Genomic DNA, 25,195 nt, shown 5'->3' with positions numbered 1-25,195 from the left:
TAGCTATCCCTCCCAATTTTGTGTCATCTGCAAATTTGATCAGCATTCCCTGCACCTCCTCCTCCAAGTCATTAATAAAAATATTGAAGAGCACTGGGCCCAGGACTGAGCCCTGCGGTACCCCACTCGTTACCTCTCCCCAGCTTGAGAAGGTCCCATTGATAAGCACTCTTTGAGTCCGATTCTGTAGCCAACTGTGGATCCACTGGATCGTTGTTTCATCTAGCCCACTTCGAGCTAGTTTGCTCATCAGGATATCATGGGGCACTTTGTCGAAAGCTTTGCTGAAGTCGAGGTATATGATGTCTACAGCATTCCCACGGTCTACAAGGGAGGTGACTTGATCAAAAAATGAGATCAGATTTGTCTGGCAGGACTTGTTTTTGACAAATCCATGTTGGCTTCGAGTAATCACTGCATTGTTGTCAAGGTGCTTCCAGATGGATTGCTTTATGATCTGCTCCAGAATTTTCCCAGGGATTGATGTCAGACTGACTGGTCTGTAGTTCCCAGGTTCCTCCTTTTTACCCTTTTTGAAGATAGGGACAACGTTAGCCCTCCTCCAGTCATCTGGCACTTCCCCGGTCCTCCATGATTTCTCAAAGAGAATAGACAGCGGTTCTGAGAGCTCTTCTGCCAGTTCCTTTATGACTCTAGGATGCAGTTCATCTGGCCCTGGAGATTTGAACTCATTCAAAGTAATGAGGTGTTCCTTGACCATATGCCTGTCGATCTCAAGCTGCAATCCTGCCCCTTCAGCCTGTACTTCGCCTTTGCCAGGGGGGTCATAGACCCTCTTTTGGGAGAAGACTGAGCCAAAGTAGGAATTGAGCACCTCTGCCTTTTCTTTGTCCTCTGTTATCATTTTGCCATCCTTATTTAATAGCTGAACAACCATTTCTTTCCTCTGCCTTTTACTATGCACGTAGCTGAAGAAAGCCTTTTTGTTGTTTTTAGCATCCCTCGCTAACCTCACCTCGTTCTCCGCTTTAGCCTTCCTGACGCCATCCCTGCAATTCTGTGCTACCTGCCTGTACTCTTCCTTTGTTACTTGGCCTTCTTTCCACTTCCTATATGTGTCCTTTTTTGTTTTCAGGTCATCCCTAAGCTTTTTGTGAAGCCACATTGGCTTCTTCTGTTGTCTTCCACCTTTTCTTCTTGTTGGAATTGTTTGTGATTGTGCCTTGAGAATTTCCTTTTTTAAAAGTTCCCACCCATCTTGGACTCCTTTTCTCGCTAGCATTGCTTGCCATGGGACCTTACTGATCATTGTTCTGAGTTTATTAAAATCAGCTTTCCTAAAATCCAGGGTACGCGTTTGAGTACACTCGGCTTTTGCTTCCCTTAGAACCAAGAACTCAAGTACAACATGGTCGCTTTCCCCCAGAGTTCCTGTAACTGCTACTTTATCCACTAAGTCATCTCTGTTGGTTAGGATCAAGTCAAGGATAGCCGATCCTCTAGTTCCTTCCTCTACTTTCTGTAGGAGGAAGTTATCCGCCACACAAGTCAGGAATTTCCTGGAGGGGCCATGTTTTGCAGAATTTGTCTCCCAACAAATATCGGGGAAATTGAAGTCCCCCATTACTACTACATCATGCTTCCTTAAAACATTGGCTATTTGCTTTTCAAAAGTTTCATCCTTGGCTTCTCCTTGATTGGGTGGCCGGTAGTAGACTCCGACCACCAGGTTCCTTTTATTCTTTGCTCCATTTATTTCAACCCAGATGCTCTCGATGGGGCTACCAAGCTCCTCCTCCTGTATTTCTGTGCAGAGATATGTATTTTTCACATACAGTGCAACCCCGCCTCCCTTTCTGTTCCTCCTGTTCTTTTTGAACAAGTTATATCCTTCAACTGCTGTATTCCAGTCATGAGAGTCATCCCACCAAGTCTCAGTTATACCTATCAAGTCATAATTTCCCTCCTGTATTAAGAGTTCAAGTTCGTTCTGTTTGTTTCCCATACTCTGGGCATTAGTATATAGACATCGAAGACTATGTGCTTCATAGTCTGGCTTTCTTCCTACATGTGTCTGAAGACTATTATTGGGCGCTATCAGCGCTGTTCTCTCCATTGCAGTGCATGCGCCTACGTCCATTGTTACCCCCAACATTACATCTCCCTTCCCCGTAGGATTCAGTTTAAAGCCCTCCTGATGAAGTTCTTCATGCTGTGGCCAAACACGTTCTTCCCAGCCTTTGTGAGGTGCAACCCATCCCTAGCCAACAGCCCATCTTCCAGGAAGTATAGCCCGTGGTCCCAGAATCCAAATCTCTCTTGTCGGCACCACCTTCGTAGCCAGTCATTCACCCGGAGTATTTTTCGTTCCCTTTCTATCCCTCTTCTAACTACTGGAAGGATGGATGAGAAAACTATCTGGGCCCCAAAGTTCTTGAGTTTCCTTCCCAAAGCTTCAAAGTCTGACGTGATCTCTTCGTAGCTCCGCTTGGCGGTATCATTTGTTCCCACATGGATGAGAAGAAAGGGATACCTGTCAGTGGGCTTTATGAGTGCAGGCAACCTTTCAGTCACGTCTCTAATCTGTCCTCCCGGGAGACAACATACCTGGCGAGTCCATGGGTCTTCGCGACATACTTGGGTCTCGATCCCACGCAGCAAGGAGTCTCCCACTACTACCACTCTTCTCTTCTTCTTCTTGTAGGCCTGGGTTTCATCGCCTCTGTTTGACTGACCTTTAGCCTCTTGCTCACTCTCATGCAGGTTCCCCTGTGATTCTTCCTCTGCAGGCTGTCCTCCAGTCTCATCTGCAAGTACCTGGAATCGGTTCCACAGCTCCACCGCTTCCACTGGTGCAGAGTGGCGTCTAGTTCTTCTTCTCCTAACTGTCACCGTTTTCCAAGGAGTATCCTCTACTCCATTTTTCTTCACCTCAGCATTTCCCACTGCCTCATCTTGCTGTTGCTCTTCAAGCTTCTGGTCTGCCCTTTGCTGCTGTAGTTCCCCCATTCTGTTCAAGAACTCTTCGTGTTCTCTTATTCCCCGGAGGGTTGACAGTCGCCGCTCCAGTCCACTTACTTTTTCCTCCAGCAGCGTGATCAACTTGCACTTGTTGCAGGTGTAGGCCATGTTGTTCTCAGGCAAGAAAACAAACATTGCACACACCTTGCAGGTCACCACCACTGGAGAGTCTTGTCCTTCCATTGCCTCTTTTCCCTTTTTGTGTCTAGCTTTGTGATTGTTCTAGACTAGCCTGTGCCTGCTCCTCTACTCAGTAGAGGTTAAAAGCAGAGTCCCACTGGTGTGGAAGTGTGTGTTACAAGACAAATAAATGGAAAAAAGTTAGTAAAGAAAAATAAAAAAAAAATGTTAGGGGCCTCCCCCTTGACCTCCCCTGCCGAACTCCCCTGGCCAACTCCTGTTTGCTCCCCCTGACCGCTCGCTCTGTTCGCTCGCTCTCTGGGAGCTTGCCTGCTTCTGTAGTCCCTGGACCAGCTGGAGCAGCTTGCTCTGCTCTGCTCTGCTCAGCTGGGAGGCGGGAAACAGACTGAAGCTTCCCGCCCAGTCAGCTGCTGGGAGTACTCAGGCCACACCCCTCCAATTCAGTTGGAGCTCTCAGAAGCTCCTGGTGAGCTCACAGCCAGTCAGAAGGATAAAGGGCAGCGCCCTGGGCTTCCTGCAACCCACTTACCTCTTAGCCTCTGTCTCCTTTGTCTCCTTTGTCTCTTCAACCACTGCAACTCCCCTGGCCAACTCCTGTTTGCTCCCCCTGTTCGCTCGCTCTGTTCGCTCGCTCTCTGGGAGCTTGCCTGCTTCTGTAGTCCCTGGACCAGCTGGAGCAGCTTGCTCTGCTCTGCTCTGCTCTGCTCAGCTGGGAGGCGGGAAACAGACTGAAGCTTCCCGCCCAGTCAGCTGCTGGGAGTACTCAGGCCACACCCCTCCAATTCAGTTGGAGCTCTCAGAAGCTCCTGGTGAGCTCACAGCCAGTCAGAAGGATAAAGGGCAGCGCCCTGGGCTTCCTGCAACCCACTTACCTCTTAGCCTCTGTCTCCTTTGTCTCCTTTGTCTCTTCAACCACTGCAACTCCCCTGGCCAACTCCTGTTTGCTCCCCCTGTTCGCTCGCTCTGTTCGCTCGCTCTCTGGGAGCTTGCCTGCTTCTGTAGTCCCTGGACCAGCTGGAGCAGCTTGCTCTGCTCTGCTCTGCTCTGCTCAGCTGGGAGGCGGGAAACAGACTGAAGCTTCCCGCCCAGTCAGCTGCTGGGAGTACTCAGGCCACACCCCTCCAATTCAGTTGGAGCTCTCAGAAGCTCCTGGTGAGCTCACAGCCAGTCAGAAGGATAAAGGGCAGCGCCCTGGGCTTCCTGCAACCCACTTACCTCTTAGCCTCTGTCTCCTTTGTCTCCTTTGTCTCTTCAACCACTGCAACTCCCCTGGCCAACTCCTGTTTGCTCCCCCTGTTCGCTCGCTCTGTTCGCTCGCTCTCTGGGAGCTTGCCTGCTTCTGTAGTCCCTGGACCAGCTGGAGCAGCTTGCTCTGCTCTGCTCTGCTCTGCTCAGCTGGGAGGCGGGAAACAGACTCAATTGGCAGTTGCAGTTTGTAAATAGGGGAGCTTCCAGACAAAGGACTCCTAGTGCTACCTATCAAAAGGCATTATGCAGCTATTCTGCCAATTATCTCTTCTTAACCATTTTTTTCTGGCAATAAAAAATGACAGAAGTGGTGGGAAAGCAGGGGAGGGTTACATAGAAAATAAAACTTTTTCATAGTTGTCACATACTGGTTCAACATTTTCATTGAGCTATCCACAACAACTTCCAAAATCTCCTTCCTGGTCAATCACTGCCAGCCCAGACCCCATCAGTCTATATGTGGTTAGGATTGTTTGCCTCAATGTGCCTTCCTTCACACTTAGGGTGCTTCCAGATGAGGCCTTTATCGTGTAAGCATCCTGCCTTAATCATGGAATTCTACAGGGGGTCCAAACAATGCCATTTTCTGTTTGTAACCCTCCCCTGCTTTCCCACCACTTCTGTCATTTTTTATTGCCAGAAAAAAATGGTTAAGAAGAGATAATTGGCAGAATAGCTGCATAATGCCTTTTGATAGGTAGCACTAGGAGTCCTTTGTCTGGAAGCTCCCCTATTTACAAACTGCAACTGCCAATTCATTGCCCATTTTGGAGAGATCCTTTTGGAGCTCTTTGGAATCCGTTGTCAATAGTATCACCCTGAACAGAGGAAGCATGCCTCTGAATTCCAGTAGCTGGGCAGGGGGCTGCTGCCCTCCTGTCCTAGGCTTCCCAAAGGCATCTGGTTGGCCACTATGGAAAACAGGATGCTGGACTAGATAGGTCTTGGTCTGATCCAGCAGGGCTGTTATGTTCTTGCACACAACTAACCATAGCATCTAGGTTCCCCCATTGCCACTGCAACAAGGCCATCTGTCACTGTCCCCTTTGAGTCTCTTGCAAACCCGGCAACACTCACCTCTCTCTTAACTACCCCATTGGGGCAGGGATTGCTCCCACATACATGCCATCTATTGTGTTTGATAACAAGGCAGGGTACTAAACTCCCGAGTTGGCAATACATCCTCCAGTACTATCTTAAGTCTGAAAGAAATTGCAGGCCGGGCTTAACAGCATCCCCTTACTACAAACATTATTTTTCTCCTATGATTATCTGAACCAATTTCGATCTGGTTTCTGACACGCATTTGGGATCAAAATTGCTTTGGTCACCCTCTCTTGGGATGGAGATCAGGAAGTGTGACCCTGTTAGTTGTCCTGAATTTGTTAGCTGCTTTTTGATACCATCAGTGATTGTATCATTCTGGATCATCTGTCGAGATTGAGAATTGGGGGCTCCATTTCTACTTGGCTAATCAGTACCATAAAGTGATGCTGGGGAACTGCTGCTCTGCCCATGGCACTTGTGAGGTCATCTGGAGATATGGAGTGAAGTGCTATCAGTATGCTGATGACACACATATCTATTTCTCCTATCTACCTGCTCCAGGTAAGGCTTTAGATATTCTGAACAGATGCCAGAAACTGATAATGGATGGGTGAAGGCCAATAAACTGAAGCTTAAATCAAAATAAGACAGAACTGCTATTGGATGGCACGGTTGATGACTAAGAAGGGATTTGGCTTGTTCTGGATAGCGTTGCACTCCTGCTAAAGGATCAGTTGCACAGCTTACGGGTGCTGTTAGGCCTAGCACTAGATAGTTGCTCAGGTATCCTCTGTGTCTCATGGACCTTTACCTCAACTTTTCCCAGTACACCAGTTACTGCTTTTCTTGGAAAAGGGGTCTAGTCACAGTTATGCACGCTCTGATAATACCCAGAATCAATTATTGCAATGTGCTTTTGCTGGGATTGGTCTTGAAGACTGTTCAGAAACTGAAATTGGTTCAGAACACAGCAGCAAGATTTCCGACTGGTAGCAACAGGGAACACATCTTGCCAGTTCCAATTCACTTCCAGGCACAATTCAAGGTGCTGGCATTGACTTATAAAAAGCTTAAACAGCTTGGGTTGATGGTAAAGTGCATGCAATAGGACTGTGGTGAATGAAGAATTAACATTGTAGGAAGGGCCAGCTGCCTCCAAGAGGCAGCCTGGAAGAAGAACCCCTTGTTACCATGGATGGTTGTAATTCGAAGCTCTGTCCCTCAATTGTGTTTTATACTAAAATAAACAGTTTGAGGCAATTCCTAAGAAGCAGTGTCATTCTTAGCAGAAGCCAGAGACAGCATGGAATCTCTGTTGAGATAGGAACTTGGGTACCTGAAGGATCACCAACTTCGGTACAGATTTGCCCAACTATTAAGTCTTCATTGGTGGCTGTTCAGAGTGCCTCCACCTTGGTATGGATACTCTGGAGTGGTGTAGATACTCTGAGCAAGGATCTTATAGCGATGAAGTCCTACAGTAAAGAAACTGGTGGTAACAAAAGACCATCACTATGGACCTCCCTCCCCCTGCCCATTCGCTCAGCACCTTTCTTGATGGACTTTAGACACACGTAAGAAAGCTGCTTATTTATTCACGCTTTTAATATAGTCTAGAATCTTTTAAATATTTGGCTACAACACATTTTAAACTTTTATGCTGCTGCTGTTCCATTTTTATTGTTTTTATGGGATTGGGGAAAGTTGCTACCACTGCTTTTGCCTTTTTTAATTGCTTTTACAGCCATTATGGTTTTACTGCTGTCTTAGTTTTATTGCTTTTATTTCTTGTGTTGATTTTTTTAAAAAAATTGTAAGCTGCCTCAGGAATGAAGGTTGAGAGGCTGGATATAAATAAAGCTGAGGTAAAAGTACTTGGACATATGTGTGTGGGGTGGGGACAGGAAATTCAGGAATGGAAACTGGGGCCAAAATTATTTGCAAGTTTTGGAGAGTTACTGTGTTGTGGAGGCAGCAATTCTTTCTTTAACTTTTGGTGCCACTAGAAGTAGCAGAACTCCTTTCAGTAGCCACCTGTCAGTGGCCACCATTTTCCTGTCACAGTGCCCCATTGGAATAATATTACATCATTACATCATGACATTAAGCCGGGATCGATTCAGTCAGGGTTCAGGCCTGGTTTTGGCATGGAAACAGCCTTGGTTGCTCTGTATGATGACCTACAGTCAGGGCCAGAAATAGTGGAACAAGGATAACTGTTTTGGCAGTTGGCTTCTGTACACCACCACATTGAAGTTGAAAGGAAACACACCCAGATGGGAGTGAAGTCAGGACTTCCAGCTGTAATTCAAGGGGTGTGACAAAAGTGGGGCACTAACCATTCAAGAAGGACAGCCAGTGGCATGCACACACACCCATTGTTGGTGGCTCTTAAGTAATGGAACAAACCAACATCATTTCAAACTTAAGGATCGCCTTTAATATCTGGCTGAAAATCCTTTGCAGTCAATGACTGCCTGAAGTCTGGAACCCATGGACATGACCCAATGCTGAGTTTGCTCCCTCAAAATGCTTTGCCAGGCCTTTACTGCAGCTTCCTTCAGCTGCTGCTTGTTTGCGTGTCTTTCTGCTTTCAGTCTTGTCTTCAGTAAGTGAAAAGCATGCTCTATTGGGTTGAGATCAGGTGACTGACTTGGCCATGGAAGAACATCCCACTTCTTTGCCTTGAGAAACTCTTGGGTAGCTTTTGCTGTATGTTTTGGCACATTAGCCATCTGCAATATGAAGCGGCGTCCTATCAGTTTGGCAGCATTCGGCCGAATCTGAGCAGAAAGTATAGCCTTATACACTTCAGAATTCATCCTGCTGCTTTGATCAGCAGTCAGGTCATCAGTAAACACCAGTGACCCAGTTCCATTGGCAGCCATACATGCCCATGCCATAACACCGCCTCCACCATGTTTGACAGAAGATGTGGTATGCTTTGGATCATGAGCTGTTCCTTTCCTTCTCCATACTTTTCTCTTCCCATCATTCTGGTACAAGTTAATCTGGTTTCATTAGTCTAAAGAATCTTATTCCAGAACTGGGCAGGCTTTTTTAGGTGCTTGCTGGCAAAGGCTAATCTGGCCTGTCTGTTCTTGAGCGTTACCAGTGGTTTGCACCTTGTTGTGAAGCCTCTGTATTTACATTTATAAAGCCATCTCTTACTGTAGATGTTGACAATGACATGCCTACCTCAAGAGCGTTCTTGACCTGGCTAGATGTTGTGAAAGGGTTCCTCTTCCCCATGAGCAGAATTCTGCGGTCATCCACTGTAGTTGTCTTCCGTGGTCTTCAAGGCCTTTTGCTGTTGCTGAGCTTGCCAGTTAAGTACTTCTTTTTCAGGATGTTCCAAACTGTTGTGCTGGCCACTCCTACTGTTTTTGCTATCTCTCTGATGGGCTTATTTTGTTTCCTCAGCCTAATGATGGCCTCCTTCACTTGCATGGACACCTCTTTGGACCTCATGTTGGGAGTTCCAGCTACCAAATGTAAATGTAACACTCAGAACCACCTCCAGGCCTTTTATCTGCTTGATTGATCATGGGGTACCCAGGAAACAGGCCACACCTGGCCATGCAGCTGCTTGTCAGCCATTCGTTCCATTACTTATGAGCCACCAACGATGGGGGTGTGTACATGCCGCTGGCTGTCCTTCCTGAATGGTTAGTACCCCACTTTTGTCACACCCCTTGAATTACAGCTGGAAGTCCTGACTTCGCTCCCATCTGGGGGTGTTTCCTTTCAACTTCAATGTGGTGGTGTACAGAGGCTAACTGCCAAAACAGTTATCCTTGTTCCAATACTTCTGGCCCTAACTGTATGTTGGGGCAAGGGGGTTGTGAGCTTGTTGACTCTCCTGGATCTCTCTCAGGCTTTCAATACCATCGACCAGGGTATCCTTCTGGGGCAGCTGTCTGAGCTGGGAGTGGGGGTACTGCATTGCAGTGGTTCCGCCCCTACTTGGATGGCCAGCTCCAGAAGGTGGTGCTTGGGGAATTTTGCTGGATTCCATGGAGTCTCCAGCATAGGGTTTCTCAGGGGTCGGTTTTGTCCTCCATGCTATTTAATATCTACATGAAACCACTGAGGGGGTCATCTGGAGTTTTGGAGTGCAGTGCCATCAGTACGGTGATGACACATACGTCTATTTCTCCTTTTAATCTTCATCAGATGAGGCTGTGGATGTGCTAAATTAGTGCCTAGCTGCAATGATGGACTAGATGAGGGTCAATCCAGACAAGATTGAGATGCTGCTAGTAGGTGGTTCTTCTGCCTGGATGGAGGGTGATCTACCTGTTCTGGATGGGTTGTACTCCCTTGTAGGGTTTGTAGACTGGCAGTTGACCTGGAGCTATCTCTGTCACTTGAGGCTCAGGTGGCCTTAGTGGCATGGAGTACCTTCTACCAGCTTTGGCTGGTGGCCCAGCTATGCCCCTATCTGGACAGGGATAACCTGGCTTCAGTAATCTATGCTTTGGTAACCTCCAAGTTAGATTTCTGCAATGCACACTATGTGGTACTGTCCTTGAAGACTGTAAATTAGGGGTGGACGAAAGTCACTTACCTGTCGTTGAAGGCTGTTCGCGGTGGGGGGGAGCGCTTCGCTGCTCCCCCCGCAAAGTTCAGGCCAGGGGGGGAGGCTTCCCGCCTCGCCTGGCCGAAATTCAGGCCGGGGGGGAGGCTTCCCGCCTCGCCCGGCTGAAATTCAGGCCGGGGAGGAGGCGCCTCGCCTCACCCGGCCGCGAACGCGAAAGTAAAAAAAAAAAAACTTCCCCTGATAGGCTACGTGACGATTCACATAGCCTATCCCGGCTAGATCTGCAAAGTCAGCCGTGATAGGCTACGTGAATCGTCACGTAGCCTATCACGGGTGACTTTAAAAAAAAAAAAAGCGCGTACGCGAATGGCGGCCCCCATAGGGAGTCGCCATTCCCGTTCCTTATTTGGTGGCTGTAGTCTACGTAAATGTTTACGTAGACTACGGCGAAAATAAGGGCAACGCAAATAGCGTTGCCCTTATTTTCGCCGTAGTCTATGTAAACATTTACGTAGACTACAGCCACCAAATAAGGAACGGGAATGGCGGCTCCCTATGGGGGCCGCCATTCGCGTACGCGCTTTTTTTTTTTTATGGCTGACTTTGCAGATCTAGCCGTGATAGGCTACGTGAATCGTCACGTAGCCTATCAGGGGAAGTTTTTTTTTTTCTTTCATTACAATGGCGGCGGCGGCAGCCAGTCGAAAGACCAGCTGCCGCTCCCGCCTCGCTCGAAAACCCGCCGGACCGCCGGCCGGACCAGCCACTGGGAGGGACATTCGCAAAAGGTAAGTCCCATCCCGGGGGGGGGCGGGGGGGCGGAGGATTTCTCCCCGAAACTTGTTTGGTGGGCCGAACACGTTGGTGCTCGGCCCCCCGAAGTTTCGGGGAGAAATTCTCCGCCATCCCACTGTTTAGAAGCTGCAGCTTGGGCAAAATGCGGCAGCCAGATTAATAACTGGGACCAGAAAGTCTGCGCATATAACATCAATTCTGGCCCACTTGCATTGGCTGCCTGTATGTTTCCGAGAGTGATTTAAGGTGCTGGTCTTAACCTATAAAGTCTAACCTGGCTCAAGACTGCAATACCTGATGAAGTGCCTCTCCCAATATGAAACTATCCAGACACTATGATCAACATCAGAGGCGTTCCTCCAAGTGCCTCCTCCAAGGGAGGCTTGGAAGGTGGCAACAAAGGAGAGGGCCTTCTCAGTGGTGGCCCCCTGATTATGGAATGATCTCCTTGCCACCAACACTGGCACTATCCTCTACTCCCAAGCTTTTAATGGCATATGATAGACCACTTATATCAGCTGCCTTTGTCAGGTCTACTATTTTGTTGAAATCGTTTAATATTTTTGTGCCATGTTCCTCTCATCCAGTTGTGAGTTTGGGGTTTAGAACTGTGTTTTGTTTAAATTTTGCTAGTCTCATTTCATTGTTATATGTTCCTGAGGTCTCCAAGAGGAGGAGAGAACACTACAGGGTTTAGTTTCCTCTGGATGGGACAGAACTGGAGATTTATGGTATATTTTTAAGAGTTGCTTTATTTACAAATATCAAGCACAGCATATTGAAAATGAACAGTAGACAGGACAATTGCTAATCCTGCATCCAGTCCTCAAAGAGAGCCAATAGACCCCAAGAACTCTTCAGCTCCAGCTAAGTCACAGTTCACTCTGCCTCTCTTTCTTTCTAAAATTCAAATTGTTTCTGTGCCCCCTCCCACTCGTGCACCAAACTCTCATGGGTAATGCATTCCAAAGCTGGAGAAAGATTTCCAGCTATCAGAAGAATGTCTCCTGTCATTAACTTTCAATGATGAAATACTGACAGATCATTGTTGAAGATAAGCAAGCTATCAGCCTAACCAAGGATAGTCTCCCAGCTTCTGTAACAATACTTTATTAATTTATTGCATTTATATCCCGCCTTTTTTCCTCTTGCAAGGAACCCAAGGCAGCTTACATTATCCTCCTTCTCCTTTCCATTTTATCTTCACAACAAGAACCCTGTGAGGTAGGTTGGGCTGAGAGTCTGTGACTGGCCCAAAGTCACCCAGTGAGCTTCCATGGCCAAGTGGGAACTAGAACCCGGATCTCCTGGCTCCCAGTCCAACACTCATTACTACACCACGCTGACTCTCTATACATCTAAAATACTCCTGGATCTGTCCTTCAAGGTTTTCTTGAGTTTCAGGTACATGTTGCCGTAAAGTGAGAGGTGAGGAGCTTTACATTATGGATTCTGAATGTCACTCTCAAGATGCAATTTCTCCTCAGACACAAATTTTACAAATTTACTGCAGAAATGGGGGGGAAAGGACTTTCAGTGGCTGTGTTAATTTCAAGATATGATTGTACAGAAATCATAAATGGGAAATAGTTGCTAGCTTGGCTTCCTTGTAGTGCAAGATTGATTCCCATATTATAGCCCGGTAATGCAAGGAACATTCCAGCAGCTGAGGCTGAACTGAATCTTGCAGATAACAGCAGGGAATCAAACTATTTGTTTCATGGAAAAATCTATGTTGTCCCTGAGATTACTCATTTCCTCTCTAACTCTGGACAGAATGATAATGTAATCTGTTCAGAATCAGCACACATATGAGTTCTGATCATTAGAAATCATCAAATCTAGCAGGCAATTTAAATACAGCAATATACGGTGCAATCTTATGCTCAAAGTATGATGGCTGGATCACTTTATGATTGTTCGCATTCCCCCTTCATGAGCATATCTGGGAGATAACACCACCACCAGGAAACCTATGTTAGCGTATCTCCAAAGTTACACTGGCATAACGTTACACCTTCGTAGCACTGCTGTTGGCACCTTGGCCACCAAGGGACTGAAAATGGGCACCATCTCTCCCCATCCCTGAATACTGTCCGCTATTTATGGGCTAAACCAGCCCACACCTGGTGCCTTCCAGACATTTTGAACTACAACTCCCAGCATTACTGATGATTGGTCATGCTGGCTATGGCTGATGGAAACTGAAGTCTAAAACATCTGGAGAGCACCAGGTTGGGGAAGGCTGGGCTAAACTATATTGGCTTACCAATTCTTTCTCCCTCAACAGTCAGTGGCGCTTTTTCCTATAATGGAAAGTATGTACTGTGTAGACATGGGGTGCGCAATTGGTGGCCCTTCAAGTGTTGTCGGACTGCAACTATCATCATCTGTTTCCATTTGATGTGATGACTAGGGGCTTCTCCACACGACCAGTTTATCTCACCACTGTACGTACTGCTGTTTCTAATTCCTGTTCAAGCACAGGCTCTATGCGCTGGTTGTTTTTATCTCGCTACATTCCACTTACTATCTTTTTGGGGTGGGGGGAGCCTCTCATAAACATAGCTACTCTTGCGCGACAAACCCTTATACGTGGTGGGAGCATCGCACAATTTTCTCTGTGGTACCTGCCCCTTTCCCTCCTCTCACAGATTACTGGCAGGTGGGTTGTGATCGACACAGCCACACAATACAGATGGATGGCAACCCCACTGAACCACCCCCTCCCCGAGACATGGCTTTCAGTAGCCTGGCAGACTGTTGAAATGCTGCCATGCTGGCCATTCTGTGTTGCACTGAGCTTCGCTGTTTCGTGATCATAGCATGGCGGCATGCCGCTCTTATGGACTTCCACTGCATTGTGCTGTGACAGCAAACAATACCGAATGACAAGGAGGCGCAGGCATGGCAGGGTGACACTCCCACCGCATTGTCATCGCTGCTGTCATCTTCATAACTATACCCTCCGCAACCGCCCACACACAGAGGCTCATTTCACCTTGGTACAAGTACATGGGCTGGTGCTGGCACTTTCATGGCACAACCAGAGAAAATACTGCATTTTCCCTGTTCTGAAATAGCACAGGATAAGCAGGGGGAAAGTGCGGGAAAACCACTGAAAGACAATGATGCCATGTAAAGTACCCAGAAAATCCTGTGCTTGAGGAATGATGCACAACAAAACCCACGTGTAGGGACACCCTAGGACTGATGGCAGTTGCAGTCCAACAACATCTGGAGAGCCACGAGTTGCTCACCCCTGGTGTAAACCCAGGAGGTCCTCACGGCCCTGAATTTCCAAATGCAGGTAATCTCCCTGTATGCGAATGTCAGGAACTTCCCTCCAACCACTGTTACTGCAGGCTAAACACCCACAAGCCCTTTTGCCATGCAGGAACAGAGCCTGAACACACTGAGCTACCCTATCACTTCACAGAGAGTTTTACTGCAACTCTCTACAGGAGAGGAGTAGGTATTGGCCTGGTTCAGATGTAACACCAAAGTTTTACATCGTGTAACATACCTTAGTGTTACACGAATGAGCCTGCTTCTCTCTCCCCTTTCCTCCTCCAGCACAGCCATAAGGAGAAGGCTAGAAGCACCTCAGAAGATGGGGGAGCGTACAAGGCCTAGTCTCATTCATGTAGCACTGAATCACAGTTTAGCATTACAACTGAACTCAACCATTGTCTCAGACGTTACAAGAGGGGGGAGGTAGGCTGAGATAAGTGCAGTGGAAAAGCATCTAGTGGTAGCATTCTCTCTCTCTCTCGGTCACTTGGTCACAAACACCTACTAACTAAACATCTAAGTCCAAAGACTGTATCACTTTCCACATGTCCATCTGAACATGACAGAGAAGGGAACAAGATTGTTCCCGCTTGACAACTTCCTCTAAACACAGGTGAAAAAGCCTGCGTACATAGAAACTATATGCCTGTAGGCTCAGTCTGTCTGATCAAGAAACTTATCAATGAGATGGTTGCCAATCACACATGGGCTCTTCCACACCTTCTATTGGACATATGTATGGAGTTAGGCTGGGGGCAGGGCCAACATGCACAAAGAGGTATGATCCTGTTTGCTCATGTATGCGTGTTCAGATGAATATACGAAAGGCTTATGTGTTGCAACTGCAGTACATTACTCATTACTGTCCACGCGTATCTCTTGGTTATTGAGACAGGCAGGCCTCCAACAGCTGAAGAATCAAGAATATTCCCACTTCCTGTGCAATGCAGACAAGCAAGGCCTACAGCAAGACCAGCAGCAGTGAGCAATGGGATTCCAGCTATTTCTCTGTGCGGCTGTCAATCCTGCACAAACAGCAATATGACAGAGGTCCGAATCAATGTTGCTCATCTTACTGTGTGTCTAGTACTATCTGCAATAGGCTTAATTGTGCATCATGTTTTCCATTCAAAAGGTAAAAGCAATGGCTCAGGGAGCAAAACTTGTCCTCAGCTCCTAAAGAGTTCCTAGTGTGAGTCCTCCTGAAGCCAGCAATCCTGAAATCCAAGGGGAAAGTGGTAGCTGAGGGAACAAGACACCCGCACAATCCTCATTCAAAAGCAATTAAACTGCTGTCGCTTGTTTTTTTTGTAAGGCTGAGGGAAAATACCTCCCCTTTCAAGGCCCCATACGGCTGCTGTGAAAGAGTGTTTGTGTGATATTTTGGCTATTGTCAGAGGGTGGGGTGAGTTTTGAGGGCATTGGTGCCTTCCCAGCATCTCAGCCTCGCAGCTACCATTTTTCTTTTCCTATACTGCCCATTTAAGCATTTCATGATTTAGGCTTTCTTCACACAGAGCTTTTATCCTGCGATTTAGATTGTTCCTTTATGGAAGTTTGCAGGCTCTTTACATGATGCCATAAACCTCAAGGGCGTCTCCTGCACTGAATGCCCTTTGTTCCATTTTTAAATGGATGGCAGATAATGAGCTATCAAATTACCCCATTGTGTTCCACTTCAGTTTCCTAAGTTAAAAGAGTAAAAGCGGCAAGAAGAGGAGCGAGATCAATGAAAGATCATGGAAGACTCAGATATGGGGAGAAGGAGAGGAGAAAGGAAGAGCATGTAAAGGGAGTCGTTGCAATCCTGCATTTAAAACAGAAGCAGAAAGGCCCGTTTTAAATGCAGGATTTTAGGCTGGTGTAGAGCTGCCCTTCCCCTTAATGGATCGCTGCCTTGTTGTGGCGAAGGGGCTTGCGTAACTCAGTGAAGCCATAAGCTATGCCGTGCAGGGCCACCCAAGACGGACAGGTCATGGCAGAGAGTTCTGACAAAATGTGGTCCACTGGAGAAGGAAATGGCAACCCACTCCAGTATTCTTGCCAAGAAAACCCCATGGAACGTATCACAAGGCTAAAAGATATGACGCCGGAAGATGAGCCCCTCAGGTCGGAAGGTGTCCAATATACTACTGGGGAAGAGCAGAGGGAATTTCCAAGTAGCGCCAGAAAGAGTGAAGCGGCTGGGCCAAAGCCGAAAGGACACTCAGCTGTGGATGTGTCTGGTGGTGAAAAGAAAATCCGATGCTGTAAAGAACAATATTGTTTAGGAACCTGGAATGTCAGATCAATGAATCAAGGTAAGCTAGAGGTGGTCAAACATGAGATGGCAAGATTGAACATTGACATCTTGGGAATCAGCGAACTAAAATGGACAGGCATGGGCGAATTTAATTCAGGTGACCATCATATCTACTACTGTGGGCAAGAATCCCTTAGAAGAAATGGAGTAGCACTCATAGTCAACAAAAGGGTGGGAAAAGCAGTACTGGGGTACAATCTTAAAAACGATAGAATGATCTCAGTACGAATCCAAGGCAAACCATTCAACATCACAGTAATTCAAGTCCATGCCCCAACCACTGATGCCGAAGAAGCTGAGGTTGATCGTTCTATGAAGACCTACAACACCTTCTAGAACTAACACCAAAAAAAGATGTCCTCTTCATCATAAGGGATTGGAATGCTAAAGTAGGAAGTCAAGAAATCACCGGGATAACAGGCAGGCATGGCCTTGGTGTACAAAATGAAGCAGGACAAAAGCTAATAGAGTTTTGCCAAGAGAACACGCTGATCATAGCAAACACTCATTTCCAACAGCACAAGAGGCGACTCTACACATGGACATCACCAGATGGTCAATATCGAAATCAGATTGATTATGTCCTTTGCAGCCAAAGATGGAGAAGCTCTATACAGTCAGTAAAAACAAGACCTGGAGCTGACTGTGGCTCAGATCATGAGCTTCTTGTTGCAAAATTTCAGCTTAAATTGAAGAACGTAGGGAAAACCACTAAACCATTCTGGTATGACCTCAATCATATCCCTGATGAATATACAGTGGAGGTGAGGAATAGATTTCAGGGATTAGACCTGATAGACAGAGTGCCTGAGGAACTATGGGCGGAGGTCCATAACATTGTTCAGGAGGCAGCAGCGAAATCCATCCCAAAGAAAAAGAAATGCAAGAAAGCCAAGTGGCTGTCTGATGAGGCTTTACAAGTAGCTCACGAAAGAAGGGAAGTGAAAAGCAAGGGAGAAAGGGGAAGATATGTCCAACTGAATGCAGAGTTCCAGAGAATAGCAAGGAGAGACAAGAAGGCCTTCTTAAATTAACAATGCAAAGAAATCGAGGAAAACAACAGAATGGGAAAGACTAGAGATCTCTTCAAGAAAATTGGAGATCTCAAGGGAACGTTTTGTGCAAAGACGGGCATGATAAAGGACAAAGAAGGCAGGGACCTAACAGAAGCAGATGAGATAAAGAAGAGGTGGCAAGAATACACAGAAGAACTATACAGAAAAGATCTTAATGTCCCTGATAGCCATGATGGTGCGGTCACTGAACTTGAGCCGGACATCCTAGAGAGTGAAGTCAAGTGGGCCTTAAGAAGCATTAGTAACAACAAAGCTAGCGGAGATGACAGTATTCCAGCTGAGCTATTTAAAATCCTAAAAGATGATGCTGTTAAAGTGCTGCATTCAATATGCCAACAAATTTGGAACACTCAACAATGGCCGCAAGACTGGAAAAGGTCAGTTCACATTCCATTTCCAAAGAAGGGCAACGCCAAAGAGTGTTCAAACTACCGCACAATTGCGCTCATTTCACATGCCAGCAAGGTTATGCTCAAAATCCTACAAGCTAGGCTTCAGCAGTATGCGAATCGAGAACTACCGGAAGTACAAGCTGGGTTTCGAAGAGGCCGAGGAACTAGAGATCAAATCGCCAACATTCGCTGGAACATGGAGAAAGCAAGAGAATTCCAGAAAAACGTCTATTTCTGCTTCATTGACTACGCTAAAGCCTTTGATTGTGTGGATCACAACAAAATGTGGCAAATTCTTAAAGTGATGGGAGTACCAGACCACCTTACCTGTCTCCTGAGAAACCTGTACGAGGGTCAAGAAGCAACAGTAAGAACCAGACATGGAACAACCGAGTGGTTCAAAATTGGGAAAGGAGTACGACAAGGCTGCATATTGTCACCCTGCTTATTTAACTTATATGCAGAGTACATCATGGGAAACGCTGGGTTGGATGAATCACAGGTCAGAATTAAGATTGCTGGGAGAATTATCAACAACCTCCGATATGCAGACGATACCACCCTAATGGCAGAAAGCGAAGAGGATCTAAAGAGCCTCTTGTTGAGGGTGAAAGAGGAGAGTGCAAAAGCTGGTTTGAAACTCAACATTAAAAAAACTAAGATCATGGCATCTGGCCCCATCACTTCCTGGCATATAGAAGGGGAAGAAATGGAAGCAGTGACAGATTTTACTTTCTTGGGCTCCAAGATCACCACAGACGGTGACTGTAGCCATGAAATTAAAAGACGCTTGCTCCTTGGGAGGAAAGCTATGGCAAACCTAGACGGCATAGTAAGAAGTAGAGACATCACCTTGCCGACAAAGGTCCGTCTAATCAAAGCTATGGTTTTCCCAGTAGTAATGTATGGCTGTGAGAGCTGGACTATAAGGAAGGCTGTGCGCCGAAGAATTGATGCTTTCGAACTGTGGTGCTGGAGAAGACTCTTACGAGTTCCCTGGACTGCAAGGAGGTCAAATCAGTCAATCCTAGAGGAAATAAACCCTGAGTGCTCATTGGAAGCACAGATACTGAAGCTGAAGCTCCAATATTTTGGCCACCTAATGCGAAGAGAAAACTCTCTGGAAAAGACCCTGATGCTGGGAAAGACTGAAGGCAAAAGGAGATGGGGACGACAGAGGATGAGATAGCTAGATAGCATCACCGATCCAATGAATATGAACTTGAGCACACTCCGGGAGAGAGCACAGGACAGGAAGGCCTGGAGTGCTATGGTCCATGGGGTCACGAAGAGTCGGACGCGACTGAACGACTGAACAACAACAAAAGAGCTGCCCTTAGTGTTATTCTTAACAATATTTTGGGAGGAAATGGCAGCCTCATTGGCGGCTAGCATCCCCTCCCCCCAATGCCACTCAGAATGATATTTCAGAAAACAGTGGCCACCACCCAAATTTATTTATTTATTTATTAAATTTATTAATCGCCCATCTGACTGGTCACCCAGCAAAGGCAGCATATTCCTCCACAAACTGAAAGATGGAAGATAGTTTGCCTCCTCCTTTGCCATCAAATGCCATCCTCCAATTTGGGCCAAAATGTTTCTTTTAAGAATGTTCAGCCCAGAATTATTTTTTTTATTTTTTTTGCTGATTGAATACGCTTGCAGACCTATTGGCTGTTTCGGGACACTTACCTGGAGCAACAGCTAAAACTGAGTTTTCACTTCTGAGTGCAGAAAACCAGAAATATTCATGGCACCCTTCTCACCATAACCACCAGCACTGCCCAAGGTGGTGTACATTCAAACCCAAGAGTGCCCGATGAAGATCATTTTTAAACAAAAATGTAAAATGAAACAAAGACTTGGCATCCCACCTACCCGAGTCCAGACCTAGATTCGGGTGGTCAAACAAAACAAATCCAATAAACATTTTAGCATATGTGGTAACTTCCTGGAATAATAAGACTCAAATCCTTTCCTCTACTGTTTCCTGAATTTGGGCCTCTCAGGAAAAAAAAAAAGATAGAGCTCAATATTATTACGGTTTAAATGCAAATGTCTGCACTTGGAATCGTCACTATAAATTTATAGCATTCCTTAGGGCATTATAGTTCCATAAAAATAAAAAATTAGCAGCTTGGCATCAATATCATCCTTTTTCAGCTTGTTAATAGTCTGAAGACTTCTTAAAAGGAAATGGTGCTCTTTCTCATCAGCCTACCCTTCAGTGCACAAATTCAAATATCTATTGAAGTAGCCAGGGTAATTTTTAATATGTCAGACAGAACGTATTAACAAGAAGGTAAAGTTACCTTTTATCATAGGTAGAGCTGGATTGATACAGCAAAGGAATCCGAAGATCTCTTTCAATAATTTGTTTTGAAAAACTCTCACTGATATTCATATTACTGAAGGAGGTTTTAATTTGAAAAAAAATACACCACCCATTTGCTGGAAAATCCAAGTGCTGTGATTTAAATAAACAGATGGCCTTGTAGGCCCCTTCCAACCCTACTATTCTGTACTATTCTATTCTATGAGTGATCTAAACAGACAGGGGAATTTGTTAACAGAAAAACAAATGCTGGCTGGAGGATGCTGGGAGTTGTAGGACTTTTTTCTGTCTAAACATGCATAGGATTGCACCCTTAAGGATCCATGTGGAATAATAGGACATTCATCCTTATTGCTTTTCTATTAGAGAGAGCTTTTTGGTAAAACTACCTCCTCCCCCCCTCCCCCATATTATAGGGCTGTCATTAAGATAAATTAAACAAGTATTATATTCCTTCACAGCATTACCTCCAATGATTAAAGCCAATGCAGTACAGCTCCTTCCTGTATCATTTGGGTAATGATAGAAGTCCCAGGCTTTGTGGGAAGTGTTATATTTTGTGCTGATCAGGGTAAAGAAGACACACACACCAGCTTGCAGGGTGCGCTAACAATGAATTGTACTCCTTCTAGTAGGCAAATATATATATACAGGCGCTATCACTGCCATCTGATGGAAGTAAATAAACTGCGCTACTTTTACATACACTACATTCCCTCCCCTCTTAAACTTAGTTGGCTATGTAATCCTCCCAGATTTTTGGTTTCCGTTTCCTGCCATATCTGGAATAACTTGCTTGGTGTTCTGCTTTTACTGTGTTAGTGTCCTCTTTGCTTTTGTTGTCATCTCTTGGGTTCAGTTCCAATTCCTCTGTCTTCTCTTGTGAATTTGACTTCTGATCTGTTTCTGTTTTTGACAACTGCTCTGTAGCTTCCTGGTTGCTTTGATCTGCTGTATCTTCATCGTGTGTGCTCTTTTTTGTCCAGCATAGATTATTTCTGTTTTGTCTATATCCTTTTCCATTCTCCATCCTTACTATACACGATCTAGGTGTTTCTACTTTGCCTGTTACTGTTATAGGTATCCAGTGTCCTTCACTTTGTTGCATCCTTACACGTTGTCCCTTTTGTAATGGTTTAAGGTGTCTCTTATTTCTATCATAGTATGCCTTTTGTTTGATTTTCTCTTGGTTTGCTTTGTTTCTGATATACTCAGTTCTTTGTGTTCTGGCATTTAGTTGACTGAGTCTTGTAGGTAGTTGTGATCTGAGTCTTCTACTCATCAGTAGTTGTGCTGGTGATGTTTCTCCTACAATAGGAGTATTCCTGTAGTTTAGCAAGCTCAGATATATGTCTTTGTTGTTCTGTTGTGTCTTTTTAAGCATATTTTTCATGACTTGCACATATTTTTCAGCTAGTCCATTTGCTTGTGGAAAATACGGGCTGGTTCATGTATGTTTGAATCCTCATTCTTTAGCAAATGTTGCAAATTCAGCTGAGCTGTATTGAGGACCATTATCTGAAACGATTTCCTCACATATGCCATGCTGTGCCATTATGGCCTTCATGTGGTTTATGACTGTGGCTGCTGTTGTGTCTTTTAACTGTACAATTTCTGGATATCTGCTATAATAGTCAACCACAATTAGATAGTTTTTCTGTTCAAATGTGATCAAATTGGTTACTAATTTTTGCCATGGTCTTTCCGGAAGCTCATTGGTTATCACTAGTTCACCTGTGTTGGATCTCTGATATTCCAGACAGGTTGAGCACTTTGCAATCATGCCCTCTATTTGTGAACACATCTCAGACCAATATAGTACATTTCTGGCTCTTTTCTTACATAGCACAGTGCCAAACAGTACTTACATAGTAGGTGATACTTCTGCTAGTCTTGGTGAGAACTTGGCCAAGTAGTTAAACATGCCCAAGTAGTTAAACATGCCCATCACTGTTTCCAGTTCAGCTTTATTGTGAGGGCTTTTCAGTTGCTGCACTGCTGCAACCTTCTCAGGGTCTGGTTTCAAACCATCTTTGGTCAGAATATGTCCATAATATGCCACACTATCCACTCCAATTTGCATCTTATGTGGATTCAGTTTTAGGTTCCTCTCTCTGCATCTTTCTAGCAGCGCTATGAGGTTTGCGCATGTGTGGCTCCATGGATCAGGATGTCATCTGTGATGACCTCGCATCCTTGTAGTCCTTCCAAGACTTCATGGGCTTTTCTCATGAAGATTTCTTGAGCAGAAGAGATACCAAATGGTACCCTTTTGAATCTACATCTTCCAAACGGTGAATTGAAAGTAGTCAGGTACCTGCTTTCTTCATCCAATGTTAGCTGCCAATATCCTGACTGCACATCTAGCACACTGAAGAGCTTTGCCTTAGAGAGCTTGTATATGTGGAAAGAATCCTTTAACTCACCCCTAATATGTTGTGTGTACCCCAGAATAGCAACACAGTTATAAGAGTTATGTTGACATCTGCATAAGATGTTCAACAGATGCTTGTGCTTGAGTTTAGTGTGAACCAGAGTTCCTCCATGTTTGTATGCTAGCCCACCCTTGTCGTTGGCACCACAGTCTCTGAGAAGCAGATTACAGCCTGTCAGCAGTTTCCCTGGGAATTGTAAAGGAGGATAAGTTCCTCCCCAGGCCATGAGCTGATAACATTGTACTTCGTGCATTAACTGAGTGTCAGTAGCTGGCAAGCGTCCATCCTGTCCAGGGAAGGAACATTCAGCCCCTTTTCCAGATAACAGACTGTGTGAATGCCTCCAATTAATGCGGCTACTAGAGCATGGTTAGAGTTCTTCCCTATATGTGACGTATTTCTCTGTATAAAACTTTACCCCACTGAATAGTTGGGGCTCTCTGCCCCTTTGCTGACACAGTGCCTTGCTGGCCATACAATAAAGCACTTTTGATCCAGAAGTCTTACCTGTGTCTAGTGTGATCCATTGTCCGGCTAGACAACGAACGTAGGAGTGTGTTCCGCTCATACAACATATGTGATGTCATCCAATGTAGGAAGCTGATAATGTTCCCTCATGATCACTTGGTTGAGATCTCTAGGATGCAAGCATATTCTAGGTTGTTCTGTGTTTTTCTTTTCTGTTGCTACCATTGCGCTTACCCATGGCGTAGGAACTTCCACTTTCCTGATCACTCCTATTTGTTCCATGCACTTCAGTTCTCTTTCTATTCTGCTCCTAAGTGCTATTGGTACTTTCCTGGGAACATGAATGACTGGATGGAGTCAGGCTTTATCTTTATCTGGCATGTTCCTGTAAGCATCCTAGTCCTGTAAATACATCTCCAAAGAAGTCCATTATTTTTTGCTTGTTTAAATGTTCCTGTTCTAGTGTGATCAGCTTCATTATTTTGATTACTGCCAATTCTTGGCAAGCTGAAAATCCTAATACTGGTTGTGCAGGAGTGTCAATTATGTAGAAATCAAGCTTGTGCACATTGCCTTGGTGTTCACATTGTAGGGGATGTCCCCCATATCCAGTCAGTGCAGGAAAGGGGAATCCCTTTTGTTTCCAGCTTTCCCTCTTTTGCATACATTTTCAAAAATGGTGTGATGGTGTGCAATTTACTTGTGCCCCAGTGTCCATTTTGAACAACAATTTTTTTCTCAAGCTGCCCACGTTTATATTTATATAAGCTTAATCTGCTTCTTTATCTTTGTCAGAAATTGTTGCTAGGGAAAGCTGCTCTTTGCAATTTGGTGTCATTGCATTGTCCTCACTTTCTTCTATCAGATTTACCTTCCTTTGTTTTGGGTCTTTTGCTTTAAGCTTTTGCAAAATGATTTTTCTTTTTGCAATAATTGCATGTTTTGCCCTGTGCAGGACATGCTGTTGCACCAAGGTGGCTTTCCCCACACCTTTGACATATTCCTATCTTGCTTTTTTGTGCACTGTCTCTATACAGGGTTTTTGCATTTTGCAATGTTGCTGAATGCACCCTTTTTGCAAACTGCGTGTACTTCCCCTGGTTTGTTTTGCAAGATTTGCATCTGTGCTCTTGCCATTTCATGAACTCTTGCAGTTTTTACTGCAATTGCTAAAGTTAAGTTGTCTTCCTGTAATAACTTCTCCTGTATTTCTTTGGAGTTTGATCCCATCAGGATTCTGCCTGTAATCATATCATCTGCATCATGAAATGCAGTCTCTTGCAATTAGGCATAGCTGTCTTACCCACCTGTCCTTGATGCCTTTCATAGAAGAGTTTTCTCTGCACAGACACATTTTTGCGTGGAGTATAATATGCCTCAAACTTTGCAAATAATACTTCCAGCTTTTTCCTATCCTCAGGGGATAACTGGCCACTTGCAGTCCATGATCTACAAATGTCCCTTCCTTTCTGGCCTATGGATATCAGGAACTGTGCAACCTCTTGCTCTTTAGACCATTTGTCTGCTTCAGGGCCTGCAAACACTAGCTCCATAATTTCCCTCCATTGTGACCAATTTTCTGCAACATTTCCAGAATCAAAATTCAGGGGTTGTACTTGCCTTGGACTTGAAGCCATTATTTCTATTGCTTGGTGAGTCTGGATCCCTCTGCTAACACTATTGCTGATCAGGATAAAGAAGGCACACACACACCAGCTTGCAGGGTGAGCTAACAAAGAACTTACTCCCAGTAGGCAAATGCACTACCACTGCCATCTGGTGGCAGTGAATGAACTACACTACTTTTACATACATTACAGGAAGAGCCAACACACTATGCCCTGCTCTAGCTGGGTCAGACTCCATGGTAGACAAGTGCAGGGATAAATCCAATAGGCACATCAATTCAGCAGGCAAATAGACAAGCTCAAAGGTTTCAGTTCAGTATGGAATCAGGCTAAGGCAGGACTCATCAAGATTCAGGCAATGGTCAAAGCACAGCATTGCCAGGCAAGTATATGGTTTCCAGAAGAAAGGTCTGAGGCACAGCCAAGGTCCAAACACAGCAGAGTAGTCAAGCAGAAGTGCAGTCCAAAAAGCAGTCAGGCAGGAGCCCAGAGGTCAGTAGCACTGA

At 45.4% G+C, this 25,195-nt stretch overlaps 1 long non-coding RNA gene across 1 annotated transcript in view; it reads right to left on the bottom strand.

Annotated features, from left to right (window-relative positions):
• The window catches only part of LOC146344295 (uncharacterized), a 53,929-nt gene extending 29,154 nt beyond the window's left edge, over positions 1–24,775 (bottom strand). Inside the window, exon 1 of the long non-coding RNA XR_014792605.1 lies at positions 24,682–24,775. This is a non-coding gene — a long non-coding RNA (uncharacterized LOC146344295). The remainder of the gene's footprint in view (positions 1–24,681) is intronic.
• Between the last annotated feature and the right edge of the window lie 420 nt (positions 24,776–25,195).

The sequence above is a fragment of the Heloderma suspectum genome, chromosome 5 (assembly GCF_057233095.1).
Source record: "Heloderma suspectum isolate Gila_16-S chromosome 5, 16-S_ref, whole genome shotgun sequence".
In the NCBI taxonomy this organism is placed as follows: Eukaryota; Metazoa; Chordata; class Lepidosauria; order Squamata; family Helodermatidae; genus Heloderma; species Heloderma suspectum.
This window is presented reverse-complemented; position numbering and strand designations above follow the sequence as displayed.